A 14410-nucleotide genomic window follows, 5' to 3' on the forward strand; every position below is an offset into this window, starting at 1 on the left:
AAATGCAATGGATTTAACTAGAGAGGTTCCAGTGGAAAGAGCATGCTATGTCTAGCCCCATGGAGAGAAGCTAGGAGTGTAATGACAAGCCAGCCCAGCACTGGCTAGGGAAGGCCAGAGCAGGGATCATGCTTATCCTGTTAAAATTCCCTGCCAGTGTCCCTGAGCCTTTAAAAAAACCTTAAGAAACAGTTAAATTTGGTTGTTTTTTCTGCTGTGTGGAGTTAAAGAGGAAGACATGGTGCGTTCATTGTATGAAGCAAGGAAGGAGTGAGCCGAGGCATCTTCCAAGACCAGACGGGGCAGTAGCAGCAGTGGCCACCAGTGGAAAGCCTGGAGTCTGTGCCCACTGGAGCAGTTGTCTCTTAAGGATCCCCGCTAGCAACCCGGAGGCAGGAGGAGACATATATGAGCATTCTGTTCTTTCATATAGACAAGACAGCCCTGGAAATGTTAATTTCTGCAATAAAGTGGTTGGGAGTCTGTTCCACCATAATTTGGGTTACTATTATGGATTCAATTTATTGATTTAAATCAGTGGCTCTCAACTGGGGATGTCTTGAAATATGTCCTCAGGGGACAATTGGCCATGTCTGGAGACACTGTTGGATAACGGTGGGGATGTTACTGGCATCTATTGGCTAAAGGCTGCTAAACACCTACAAAGTGTAGGAAAGCGCCTCTGGCCCCAACAAAGAATTATCCAATGCAAATGCCAATTATGCTGACAACTCCTGACTTAAAAGAAACTGAATAAAGAGAGCACTGGAATCAAAGAAGTGCCAGCTCCTTTCCATCCAGCTCCTCTTATGACTGGTCACACCCCCCTCTGCAATCCCTCATGGGCTGCAGGAGAGGCAGCTTTCTCAGTTTCTGCAGGAATGCAGCTTCTTCATGGCAGAGCTGAATATAGAACCTGCCAAGGAGAGATGCAACCTTGTTTACATTCTTGCTGGCAGCAAATGAAGAAGCTGCTGTGTACTTGAGCTATTATCTAAACCAAAAATAACACATGAAAATGATTAATTTCCTCTAAAAATAAGCAGGCGCTGTGCTGTGTCAGCCATGATAATCAGACTCTGAGCTGACTGTACTGCAGCACTGGAGTGGAACTGGAAACAAAGGGAGAAACAAATGTGAGCTTGTAGTAATCATCTCCTGCAGCCTTTTCTTTCTTCCTTCTCTTTCTTCTCTTTTCTCTTCCTACTTTGTTATTTTTCCTTCTCTTTTTTCTCCACATTTTCCTTGTTCGCTGTAGTTTCTTCCTCCTCTCTTCTCCTCCTTTCTTTTTAGAACACTCCCCACCCTTCTTTCATTATCACCAGTTTTATCCTCATACTGCGGTGGATTCATCCCCATTGTTTACAGCACAGTCTCCTACAGCAGTACCTGTCTCTACTTGTGGCACATAATGTAATGTTAGGAGGTGAGTAAATGATCATTAATTGCTAAGGATCAACATTATTTTGATGTTTTAATTAAAAAATTACCGCATAAAATCTATTATTGCATGAATATTGGTGTCTAATCATAATAAGACCAAAAAATTAAGGTATTTAAGCCAGAAAAATATTACAATTTAAAAAAAATTACCCTGGCTTACATTAGAAAAGACTATATGCAGTCGCTGAAAACTGACCATTTTGACCTGCAAAAATGATAACTTCACATGATTTCACCTAAGAGAATAAAATTCATGTTTCTCAGCATATTTAAAGTCCTTTACCATCTGGCCCCAATTTATCTTCCAATTCTGAATTTACACTTTTCCCTTAGATAAAATATCTGCCTTAATAGGTCACTGAATATTTATCAGAAGCCAGTTGTAAAATAGGAACTGGAGTAGGTCCTAGTGATGCAGATATGGTTGAGATCAACTGTCTGTCCTTGAGGGGCTTACTGTTGACAGGAGGAGACAGACACATGGTGTCAGGCAAGAGGTATTAAGATGTGTTTTTAATCGTGATGTGGTTTTTATTGCTACTTAGAGATATTTGGGTGCCATGGAGATTTTTGGTCATCACTATGATAAGGAATATCACTGATATGCAGGGAGTGAAAGTTAAGAATGCTAAACTTTCTCCAACGCATAAAGCAATCCTTTTCAATCACTTGAAGAAGAACTAACCCATCCCACTGCCAACGGCAGCCCTGTTAGAGAAACTAATGGGGGTTACTACTGGGAGCAAAGAGGAACAAAGCAAAGCGGTATCTTGCCAAATCTGGGAGTTCAGAAAAGCCTTGGAGGAGGAAGCATCTGAACTGAGTCTTCAAAGATGAGGATGATTTGGTTTGTGAAGATGGGAGAGGCCTTCAAAACAAGTTATTTCAGGAGTCCTCACCAGCTTAGTCTCTTGTTGGTTTCTCACTTGGCTCCTGCTGTGTGATGACTTTGTATGCATCTCCCTCTCTCTAAGGGAGATTTCGTCTCTGCCTGCAGAAATTGTTCTCATCCTTCAATAAGTGGCTTATGTCCTATTTCCTTTATAAAATCCCCTATTGACTCAATTGAGGGTGATTTCCTCCGAGGCCTTTGACCCCCAACGATGCTCTTTGCTTTTGTACTTTTCTTTCCTTCCCTCCTAGGTTGTAATTTTTTTGAAAGGAGAGAGCTGTTATCCATTTTCCTTTTTGCATGTGGTAAGTGACATCTAACAAATATTTTATTTATCTTACAATATCTCATATTAGCAATACTTTGTTGTTTTTTAAAGATTAAAAACATATTTATCAAATTTTCTCCTCAGAATGGCTCAATTAGGCAGTTTCACAGGTACCTTAATCCTATCATGTAGGTCAATAATTTTCAGCTGGGGACAATTTTCCCTTCCAGGGGCTATTTGGTAATGTCTGGGGACACGTTTTATTATCATGTGGGAAAGATGCTACTGGTGTCTAGTGTGTACGGGTCAGAAATGCTACTATATCTTCAATACAAAGGACACTTTCCTACAATAAATAATGATACGATGTGAAATATCAGCAGTGCTGAGATTGAGAAACATTGATGTAGGTTAAGAAATGCAAGTGACTTACTGAAGGCTGTGCAGGAAACGGGACAAAACTTAGAACAGCCGGACAGTGAAGAGGTGAAGAAAGGATACACTATGGAGCCAGGTCATCTGGCTTCCAGTTTGACCTGCTTACCAGAAAGTACCTGAAGGCATACATGGAGAGGTGGAGGTGACGTTTACCATGAACACACTATGCACTGGGCTCAGTTCTATGCAAGTTCTAGGTATTAAGTCACTTACCCCTCACCATAGCCATTACCAGAAGCTAAGAAGGGTCAAAGAATGATTTTCCTATAGGTTTCAGAAGGAGTATGACCCTGTTGAGTGCCTGATTCTAGACCCTTCTTAGCTTCTGGTAATGGCTATGGTGAGGGGTAAGTGACTTAATACCTGGAACTTGCATAGAACTGAGCCCAGTGCATAGCGTGTTCATGGCAAATGTCACCTCCACCTCTCCGTGTATGCCTTCACTGCTATTCTGTTGACTACTCTAGGCTGCCAATTTTATTAAGTTACGAGTAGATAGAGAAACTGAGGCTTAAGAGGTTAAAGGAAATAGGTTAAAGAACGTTCACAAAATAAAGCACATTGGCAATTGGTGACTTGAGCTGTGGCAAGAAGGACCAATGGAGGACAAAGCAGGAATGTGAGATGAAAGGAACTTTCTGGTAAGCAAGCCAAACTGGAAGCCAGATGACCTGGCTCCATAGTGTATCCTTTCTTCACTGTCCGGCTGTCCTTAGCTTTCAGAAAGAGTATGACCCTGTTGAGTGCTTCTGGTAATGGCTATGGTGATAGGGGTAAGTAACTTAATAACTAGAACTTGCATAGAACTGAGCCCAGCAGGTAGTGTGTTAATGGTAAATATCACATCCACCTGTCCGTGAATGCCTTCACTGCTATTCTGTCAACTATTCTATGCTACCAACAGTGACCATAGTGAGGTAGGAACTACTATTAGTCCCATTTTATAGATAAGACAACTGAGCCACAGGGAGGTTAAGTAACTTAAAGGATCACCACTAGTTAGGTGGTGTAACTGGGACTGGAACTCTGAATCCAGGTGCTTGCTCACTCACTGTATATACCACATACTACATGTTACTGTCTGGGCACCACATTCTGCTCCCCACTGTTCCTCCATTTTACTCCACCCCCCCGCTATTAAATGCTTGCATGCTGCTGTGGGGAGATGGTGCCTGGCTCAGAACCCACACTTCTGCTTTCTGTACCCTCCTTTTGGCCAACGTTGGGTCTCCAACTGCCAGGTTATTTCTTATTGGTGTCTGTATCGGTAAGACCCAAGTTGTAACCAGTTGCAGCGATCCGAAAGATAAGCAAGGCAAAGCAACTGGCTCAGACTCACTCAGCTGACCACAGAAGCTTTCAGAATATGCCTGTTTCCTAGTAGGGGCATCTGCAAACCCTACTCCAAACTAGATGGCTTAAAACAACAGAAATTGTATTGCCTCACAGTTCTGGAGACTGAAAGTCTACAATCAGGCGCTCAATAGGATCACACTCCTTCTGAAACCTATAGGGGAATCCTTCTTGATCCTTCTTAGCTTCTGGTAATGCCCAGCAATCTTTGATGTTCCTTGACTTTCAGATGCATCACTCCATGTGTGTTTCTCTCTCACAGGACACTCCCTTTGCACGTGTCTCCGTCTGTGTTTTCATGTGCTGCTCTCCCTGTGTGTGTCTCTGTGTGCTCTCCTCTTCCTAAGAGGACACGAGTTGTATTGGGTTAGGGGCCCACGCCAGTCAAGCCTCACTAAACCAGTTACATCTGCAATGACCTTATTTCCAAATAAGGTCACATTCTAAAGTATTGGAGGTTAAGATTTCAACATATCTTTTGGGGAAGGGAAGAGGAGAAGTGGGAGATACAGTTCAACCCATAATTCAAGGCAAACATCTTTCTCTCTCTGTCAATTTCATGGAAGCTGGGCTCTGCTCAGGGCTCGGCCACCTCTGAGCCTCATTCTGTCTTCCTTAGGCTCTCTTTGGAGGATAGATACTTCCTTTGCAGCTCCTTAATCTTCAAGGAAATGAGGTATCGCATGTCCTTGTCAGAATCCCCGCTATTTCATACTTTAGTTGATCCAAATAAATGAGCTCTTGAATAAATACCATCTGGCCCTGCTGAGTCACTTTCTCAGTGGCCCTGTCTCTGCCTCCCATCAGGGGCATCTGTCTCTACCGATGTCACGATTACCAGACTTCGTGGGTAGATCACAGCTTCCTTCCCTCTTGGATCCCTGCGCCGCGGTCCTGAGGGGTACCCACAGCGGGTTATGACCCAGCTCTCTCAAATGTAATACTGCTTCTCAGTGTCCCCAAAAAATAATGGTATAAAGGAGATTCTTCCTTTTTCTTGTCTTCTTTTATTTAAATATATGCTTGTAAGTAAAACAAAGCCTTTTACTTATTACAACAACTTTTATGAAAGTTAAAACAGAAAAAATATTCATCCCTATTCTCCCCCTGGCTAACAGAAAAGAAGTGTCAGAAACTTCATATCTCATTTTTAGTCAGATGCATGCATATTTTTACATTAATTGCAGTACATATAAAATGTTCTCTGTTCTACCTTTCTACTTTTATATTATTTTTAAAGGAATTTGTACATTACAACATGGTCATTTTAATGACTACAAGATATTTCCCTTGGGTTGGTTTATCATAATTTAACACATCAAAATGTATTATCAAACATTTAGAATTTGGGGACTTTTATGTTACTTTAAAGACCACACTGTAAATATCTTGCAATGAATTTCTTTGTACAAATTTGTTGTCGCTATTGTTGTTTTGTTTTTAATTTATGCCTTTAGATGAAGCCAGGAGAATTCCTTTGTCAAAGGGCTGATTGTATCGGCTCTTTATTTACTAATTTGGTCTCCAAAATAATTTTTCCGATGTGTGTGTGTGTTTCTTTTTCCCTACAGTCTTACTAGCACTGAGCTTTGCAATTTTAAATTTCTCTAAAATTATCTTAGTGGGTATAAAACCGATACTTTCATAGTCTTAATTTGCCTGTCTTTGGTTAGTAGTGAAAACAAACACCTTTACACTGCATCTTATTGTCTAACACTCCCGATGTATGTAAAAACTATTGGCCTCTGCTTCCTCTGACCCAGGTTATCTCTGGCAATGAACCTTTTGCTAGCAAGCCACACCTTCAACAAGAATAAGCAACATGTCTCCCAGACTCCTCCTCCTGTTTCTGCCCTTCTAGTGAGCTATTTAGGAGCTCAAGTAGCTGTGGGTGGTGGAGTCGTCTATACACTTAAGCTCTGTTCTTTCTATAACCCAGGCTTTTATGGACCACAGGGACAAGAAAGAATAGCTCATATCATTAGCAGATGCTTCATTGGCTGGGGGATAAGAGTGGGGAGGTGATCACTCAAACTCTTTCCGCAGTGCTGACTACGGGATGTTATCAAAAAAAGCAGATGGGGTATGGATGGTTTAAATCAGGAAGCTGATACTCTCGTGTTAAGTGTACCCCAAATACGCTAGCATCAAAGGCAGACCTGTAAGTCCCAGTAAACTATATTCTGAACACCAACATAGAATGAAGTTTTTCTGGGAAGCAGAAGAAATAACAGAAGGAAGATGTGAAGGAAGGATTAAGGTTTCTATTGGACACTTGGCTATACCAGGGGTCGGCAGGCATTCTATGAAGGTCCCATAGTGAATATTTTAGGTTGCAGGCCAGATGGTCTGTCACAAGTACCCAGCTTTGTGACAGTAGTACAAAAGCAGCCCGAGATGATACTTAAATAAATGGGTGTAGCTGTGTTCTAAACCGTATTTATGGACACACACCAAGATTCAAATTTCATCTACTTTTTAATATGTGACAAAATATTACTTATGTTTTGATTTTTTTGTTGACCATTTGAAAATGCAAAAGCCATTTCTGGATCACAGGTCACATAAATAGAAGCAGTGGGCTAGACCAGGCTTAGGAGGTGAGGTTTCCTGACTGCTAGGCTTTACTATCAGAGAAAAAAGAATGGTGTTATAAAGTGGCTTTCAATTTTGTTTTAGCAGAGACATTTATAAACTCCTACCTATAAATTAGATGAAAGTGTCTCTGCTGTGGTTGGGCAGAGGAGAGCCTGGAGGTTGCGTCCTAGCCTCTTTCTTCCTCTTTCTCTGCTCCTTCCCACACCTAAGGCAGCCTCTGGATTATCTCTGCTGTGGAACACAGGCTGATCTGGAAATCCTGAGATGGGAGTTTAGTCATTCTTCTGCTACTCTGAGCACCTTGCATAGGATGTGTTCTCATTAAGCTCGTTAACCCAATGAGTGGATGGAGGACTGTCTAACAATCTTTGAGATCTTGGGCTGGTTTCTCTAGCTCACTGGTTTCCGTTTCTTTAGAAAACAAGTTGGAGATGAAGAGAGAAGGATGGAATGGTCTCTGAAATCTCTTCCAGCTTTTTCAAGATTTCAGGTTGTATATTCTCCAAGATTGGAAGGGTCCTGGCTCATTAAATTTGACAAATATAAGGCATAGTCTTAGCTTCACTCAACTAATTGGCACTTTTTTTTTCTCAAATTCTTGCTCCTGAGTTGATTAAACATAATTGAAACTCATATAATAAAAAATGTGGGTGTGGTAATGGGAATGTATTGAAGCTAAATTATCTAGACTTTCTGATTACACTAATTAAAAAGCACGAAATGTTTCTTCAACTGGAAGGTCAGTTTCTTGAAGTTAGAAATGATGTGTATTTTCTTATTCATATGGCTGATAAGATCCTGAGCATCACAGATGCTTTAACAATGTTTTTGATGTTAGTGTTAAGGGCTACCCCTCCAGCCCCTTGCTGGCTCTGCTACCGGCCCACTTTCTCTTCTTCAAATACACTGAGCTCATCTCTACCTTAGAGCCTTTGTTATTTATTTATTCCTCTGCCTGGAATTCTCTACCCTAAGTCTTTATACAGTTGGCTATCTTTGTTCATTTAGGTCTTTGTTTTCATAGCGTTTTCCCAGAAAGGTTTTCCGTAGACACCCTACATAAAAGGGTCATCTCCATTCTCTGTGACTGTCCTGTGTGATAGCCAGCATTTACGGTGACAGCCTCATGTGCTCCCATCTTTTACTGCTCTAGGGTTGGTTTGTTTTACCACCTGCACATGGCAGAAGCGATAATTTCTAAGATTAGGTTATAAATGACTGTGACTTCCATCTTGGGTGTTTTCTACCTCTTTTGTGTTACTTGCTATGGGGAAAGCCAAAGACAGCTGCCGTGTTTTGAGAATATTAGTGCATCTGACGGAGAGGTCCATGTAGGAAGGATATGAAGTTTCTAGCAACCACCAGTGGAAAATTGAGACCTGCTAACAACCACTGGTGTGAGCTCGGAAGAGGTTCCTTTCCCAGCTAATCTTTCAGATGAGGCTGCAGCCCTTTTCAACAGCTTGAATGCAACCTCGTGAAAGATCTTGAGCCAGAACCAATTCCTGATTTCTGACTTACAGAAATGATGCAATAATAAATATTTGTTGTTTTGAACTAAGCTTTGGGGTAGTTTATTGCACAATAGATAATCAGTATACTCTTGAGTCTCTAATGCTTTACATTTTTCTGAAATTTCCTTATTGACTGATGTAGTGAGCTCGGAAGATGGAATCATAGATAAAGGATTTGCTACACATATTCTAAGTACAATGAGAGAATTATGTTTAAGTACAGACTAGTGGTTCTCAAAGGGTGATCCTTGGGCCAGCAGTATCAACATTACTGAAAATGTAATAAAAATGCAAATTCCTAGGCTTCATGCTGAATCTACCGAGTCAGTAACTGGGAATGAGGCCCCCAGACCTGCATTTTAACAAGTTCTTCAAGTTATTCTGATATAACTAACATTGGAGAGCTTCTAGTATAGCATTATGGGAGCATGGATGAGGGCTAAGAATAAGAAGTGGGTCCTCGAGGATGACTTCCCGGAGGAGGTTACAACTGAGCTGAGCATGTAAAGACTATTTACCTTGAAGCCCCTAAGATGAGTATAATATTGGAATTATAGAAGTAAAGAAAATATTGTTTTATCAAAAATTACAAAGGTGACTTTGTTCACCAGCACAATAGGAAGTCTTCTTAGTAGGGCAAACAACTATGTAGGCAGGAGTTTTCTAAGAGAAGGAAGGGAGAAGAGAATTTCAGCAGCAGGGAAGGAACTTTGTGAGAGAAGGCCAAAATGTCAGGGGCCTGGGGTGACTACACCAAAGGGTCACTAGCTGTGGGTAGCAGTAGGCGATGAAGCTGAAAATGTAGGTTGGAATTAAATTGCTCCAAGCTGGTCAAAGGATTCAGTGTGTGGACAACAAGATGAGCATAGAATTTCTTGAATTCTAACATTCTCAGAGCAGATGGCAGGATGGCATGCATCTCCGAAATGGCAGGGAAGCACCTGTAACAGGAGGCCATCAAGGTGAGGGGAAGGAAAGGTAGCTGTCCTCTTCTCCTTCACTGGCTGCACTGCCTCCGGGGCTGGAGGCCTCCTTTGTCTGCTGAGATGACAGGCTCTTCCAGTCCTTCAGGCAGAAATTGCTGGCAGGTTTGATCACAAAGGGCAGGTTGTTCTTGGGACTAAGAAAGACAAAGAGAGCTTTTCCTTGTACCCAGGAGGCAAATCTTGTTTCTCACACCAAGACTACCTTTACCCTTCTGTCTCTCTCCCAGGCGCTCCTTTCCCCACAGGAAACCCTACCTGTCACTCTCCCTGCAGTCATTTGACTACAGTAAGATCAGATGTGTTTGCATGTCACTTGCCTTTCGAGTTAGTGATCTAAAAGTGACTTCTCACAGTATGATTAATATGGCTTGCCCTTCTTTGAAGTCGCTAGGACTGTGTTTTGTCCAGAGCAAACAGATTGGAATAACCAAACTGTATTTGCAGCCTGAGGTACTGGGGGTGGCTTAAAGATGGTTCATCAAACAGGGATTTTTCTTTCACACATAGGTCCACATGGTTGTGTTCCTAACGAGATAGGTGGCCTCTTTGTGGAGATGCTTTGCATTCTGGGAGGTAAGCCACACACTTAATAAAAGACACAAAGTGTTTGTTGAAAGAAAAACAGACTGACTCACAAGAAATGAATACATAAATGCTGAGGTTAAAAATTTGCACTTTGTTGGCACCTCCAAAATGATGAGTTTCCTATAAATTTGTGGTTTTTAATCTTGGCTGAATATTAGAGTAATCTGGGGAGCTCTGAAACCCACTGACACCTGATTCACACCCTAGACCAGCTGCATCAGAATGTGCACACACTGAATCCTTTACCCAGAATGTGCATGAGTGAGGAGACTGAGGATGGGAATTTTTCATAAACTGCGCAGGGTGATTTGGATGCACAAGGAGGTTAAACATCACTGCTGTCATTGGCAACTTACAAAAGGTGATTGGCAACCCTGGCTGAAAATTGGAATCACCTCTGGAGCTTCTAGAAATACTAGAAGATATTAATATCTTCTAGTATTTAGGCCTGGGACCTAAGAGAGTCTGCTCTAAGTTGCTCTGGGTTAGGGGTGTCAGCATCAGAACCATTTAAAAGCTCCCTATATACAAAGCCTTACAATATTTGGAAAATATCTTCCTTCTTACTCATTCACCCACTTATACTAACTTATTTTGTGATTATAAATTTAAAATGCTGTTTAAAAATCAGGAGAAATTGCTTTTTCCTTTTACACTATATTCACTTATATTAATACTGTATTCACATATATTATATTGTAATTAGTTGTTGACAATCTAATTCCTATTAAAAGTATGAGCAACTTGAGATACAAAATGTAATTTTTGTCTTTCAAGAATCTGGCACAGACCTGGATGAGTAAGTACACTTTATTATTTGTGAAACACCTGAGTCCATACATAGACTTCCCACAAGAGTAAAGTTGATTTTATCCAGTGTATAATAGGAGTCACAAAAACTTATACTAGGATCTAATTTTGAAAAGAGCAATAAATTTGTTAGGACTTAGGATTGCAAATGCAAAAAATATTCTGACCCACTTAAGGAGGAAATATATTTGTTTGCATCATGATATATAAACACGAATAAATATAAAATATGCACACACAGTAAAAGGTAGTCGAGAAGTATTGTTAAGATACAGCATTATTCAGAGACTTAAATACTGTTGCCATGGCCCAGTCTCTCTGTCTTTCATTTTCTAGTCTTAGGTAATCTCCTTCTCAGACAAATTGCCCTCCTTATGATAGGAAGATAGCTGCTGAGGAACCAGATTTCATATTCTCTGAGGTTTAGGTAAGCAGAAAGAGAGTTTCCCCGAAGTCTAAGCAAAAGTCTCATACTATTACACTGGCTCTGATTGGAACAGATGTCTATCCTTAAACCGAGCAACTAGGGTCAGGAAGAATAAATACTGTCAGTGGCTTTGGCCAGTGGTGACACTTGAATCAAGGCACATGGGCTGAGGCTGTTGGGACAGGTGGTTTACTGGAAAACTATCAGAGTATGGTTATGTGAAGCACTTTTGGGTGCTGGTAGCAAAACATGACAGATACTCTAATCTAATCTGATTCTAATCAGAATCTATTCAGATAATTTACTTAAATATGTCTTAAATAGAAAATGCAATACTTTTTTACATCACAAAAAAGATTTTCTCATACACTATGGATAAATATTCTCACATATAGTTTGCATTCTAGTCTTAAAGGAAAGTCAACATAAAAATTCTTCTTGTGCATTTTGATATATCATGCCATCATGAGATATTGCTGCTGCTGTTAAGGATAGAGAATAGTATTACTTCCAGATTCTTCCTGATTACCCTTTGGCTTTGAAAGGATCCAGAGACATCATGTAATTCTAATTTCCACATGGTAAATGTGCAAGAGATTAACTCATCCACCCATTCATCCACCCATCCATCCACCTTCCTATCATCCAACAATCATTAACATCCACCCTTTAAAAAAATTATGTGTTTTAGGCTCACTGATTTCTGTGACAATACAAAAATTCCTCCCTGCAAGGAGCTCTGAGTCTTGAAAGGATGGATATTTGTGAATTCACCATGAAAGAGCATGGTAAATGCTTTGCTCAAAGGATGAACAAAACGCTGCAAAAGCACAGCATGAGTGGAGGGCTTTTGGTCACTACCAACTGTTTCCTTAGGGTTTTGATATGTTCACAGATCTGCCTGGAATATATAGTGCTTTCAGCTGTTATCAGTCATTTCTACCTCAGTGTGGCTGAGCGTGCTGATCACAGGTAAGTTTGGGAAGGGAGAAATATTTTCATTCCACTCAGTTAACATCTATTTAGTGTCTTCTAAGTGTTGAACCTTTGCTAGCATTGGAGAAATAGAGATGAATAAGATAGAAGTATGTTTTCAAGACATTTTCAATGTATGAGGAAATGGTAGCACACAGTCACAGTGCAGAATGTTAACACAGAGAGGACACAGCATCATTGTGGGAAGAGCATTTTGTCCACCACAGAGCCAGCCTACTGAAGATAATGGGAATCCAGTTTTCTATAGATGTTGCTATCTCTTCTAGAAGTTTGCTGAGGTTGAGCCCAAGCTGGAAACCCAAGCTAATTGCCGTATCCTATATGACTTTCTTAGGTGATTTTATTCTTTCACATGTTTTATTCATGGAAGTAATTTTCTCATATCTAATCCTGAAGATGACATAATGATAACATAACCAAAGATTAGTATATTCCAAGTTTCAACTAATAAAGTTAAAATTGAGTAGATATTAGGTATCAGCATAGAAAAATTCAGAGAAGATACCAGAAAACCAGTTTTATTGATTTAAAAAAAAAACTCTATTACTAGAAAACCAGTATTATTAATTAAAAAAAAAAAAAACTCTATCCCATGTGGAATATAAAGGGTTTGGTAGCCAACAGAGAGAAGACTATTTGGGTTAATTTCTTGGAGGAGCTGATGACAGGCATTGAGTCTTTCTCTAAGTGGGTATCTGGGGATGTCTGTCCCTCACTTCAAGCCAAGCGAGAGAGGTGCTTCTGTGAGACCATAATGTGTGCATCTAGGGTCTGGGAGTGAGTAGTGGATTGATGTTTGACTCCCTTCCAGAGACGCTACTGAGCAAGAGGGAAAGGCTGGGGAGCTGCTTGGTGGCCAAAAGACAAAGAGATGACTCCTCCTGGCACATAGCAAATGCAGAAAGAAATTAGAATGTGTGAGTGTCCTCTGGACCAGATGCGAGCACACAGGGGTAAGAGCCAAGCTCCTTTGCCTTCTACCCATGGGACTCCCTGGGTGTGTGCGTCAAGGGACATGTTGGGTAGGTCGAGAACTTTATCCATGGGCCTGGGTGAATCCATGCGCTGTATAACTGAGTCTGCAGTAGGTGGGCTTAACAAGATCTTGTAGCTCATTTTGTAGGTAAGTTCAGCAAAAACATTTAGCTCCTTTTGAGGCTGACCTGCTGAAAAGTGTTCTGTCTGTAGGGTTCACCTGCTGGGCCCAGAGAGAGCAGAGCTGGTTCAAAACAGTACAGCAAATAAGAAAGTAAGGCCTTTCTTATTTCCCTTACCTCTTTTTCTCAACTCTTGCACCCTCATCTGAATGAAACCAAGGATCAGAAACAGTAATTAGTCGGTGGAGAAAGTGTCACGTGAGAATGTGAGATGTGATTCTTCCCCAAGGCAGGCTATCTGCCTACCACATGCTCTAGCAGTTAGGGTGGACCAGGGGAAAGGAAGATCTTACCCTCGAATACAGATAGGGGTTTTCATTCATGTATTTGACTGAATATTTCGACTTATGATTGGAGATTAGGCATTCAAGACTTATAAAAGCGGTCCAGAAAGCCTTGGGACAACCTGAATTTTCACCCAATGGTTGGGGAAAGATTATCCTCGCTAGTAGGTTTAAAAGGGCAGTCGAGAACAAATAAATAAATAAATAAAACTAGTTACATGACTAAGCCCTATGAGTTTTGTGTGTTCAGAGTTCTCATTACACATATGCCTTCATCCACTAAAAGAGGACTCATAAGAGAGGAACTAAAGTTATACTGGGCTAACACCCACATATGTAATGAATGGTAGGCGGGAGTCCATCTGGACTAAATTAGCCCAAGTGTGGGTCTGGGCATTGGAGCAGGAAGTGATTCTGAGAGCTCCCTCATGAGGCAGCTGTCCAAAGGAGGAACTCTTGGGGTTACCCAGGATATCTCAACTCCATTAAAAGCCAGCGCAGGTCTCTCTTTCCTGAAGGGTTTTCCCTGGCAAGAAGAGATTCATAATTCATGCTGCTAGCTCTCATCATGCCTGTCATGCATTGTGTTGGACACAAATTTTCTGTCTCCTTCCAAATCTGTATGTGCCATATAGGGCAGAAAGAGGTGGCTGCAATCC

General features: G+C 41.0%; 1 long non-coding RNA gene across 1 annotated transcript in view; it reads left to right on the forward strand.

The window, feature by feature from the left end:
- Positions 1 to 1118: 1118 nt before the first annotated feature.
- Positions 1119 to 14410, forward strand: part of LOC128929911 (uncharacterized) — a 110486-nt gene continuing 97194 nt past the window's right edge. The window contains exon 1 of the long non-coding RNA XR_008477223.2: positions 1119 to 1426. This is a non-coding gene — a long non-coding RNA (uncharacterized LOC128929911). The remainder of the gene's footprint in view (positions 1427 to 14410) is intronic.

This window comes from Callithrix jacchus, chromosome 16, assembly GCF_049354715.1.
Source record: "Callithrix jacchus isolate 240 chromosome 16, calJac240_pri, whole genome shotgun sequence".
NCBI classification, from domain to species: domain Eukaryota; kingdom Metazoa; phylum Chordata; class Mammalia; order Primates; family Cebidae; genus Callithrix; species Callithrix jacchus.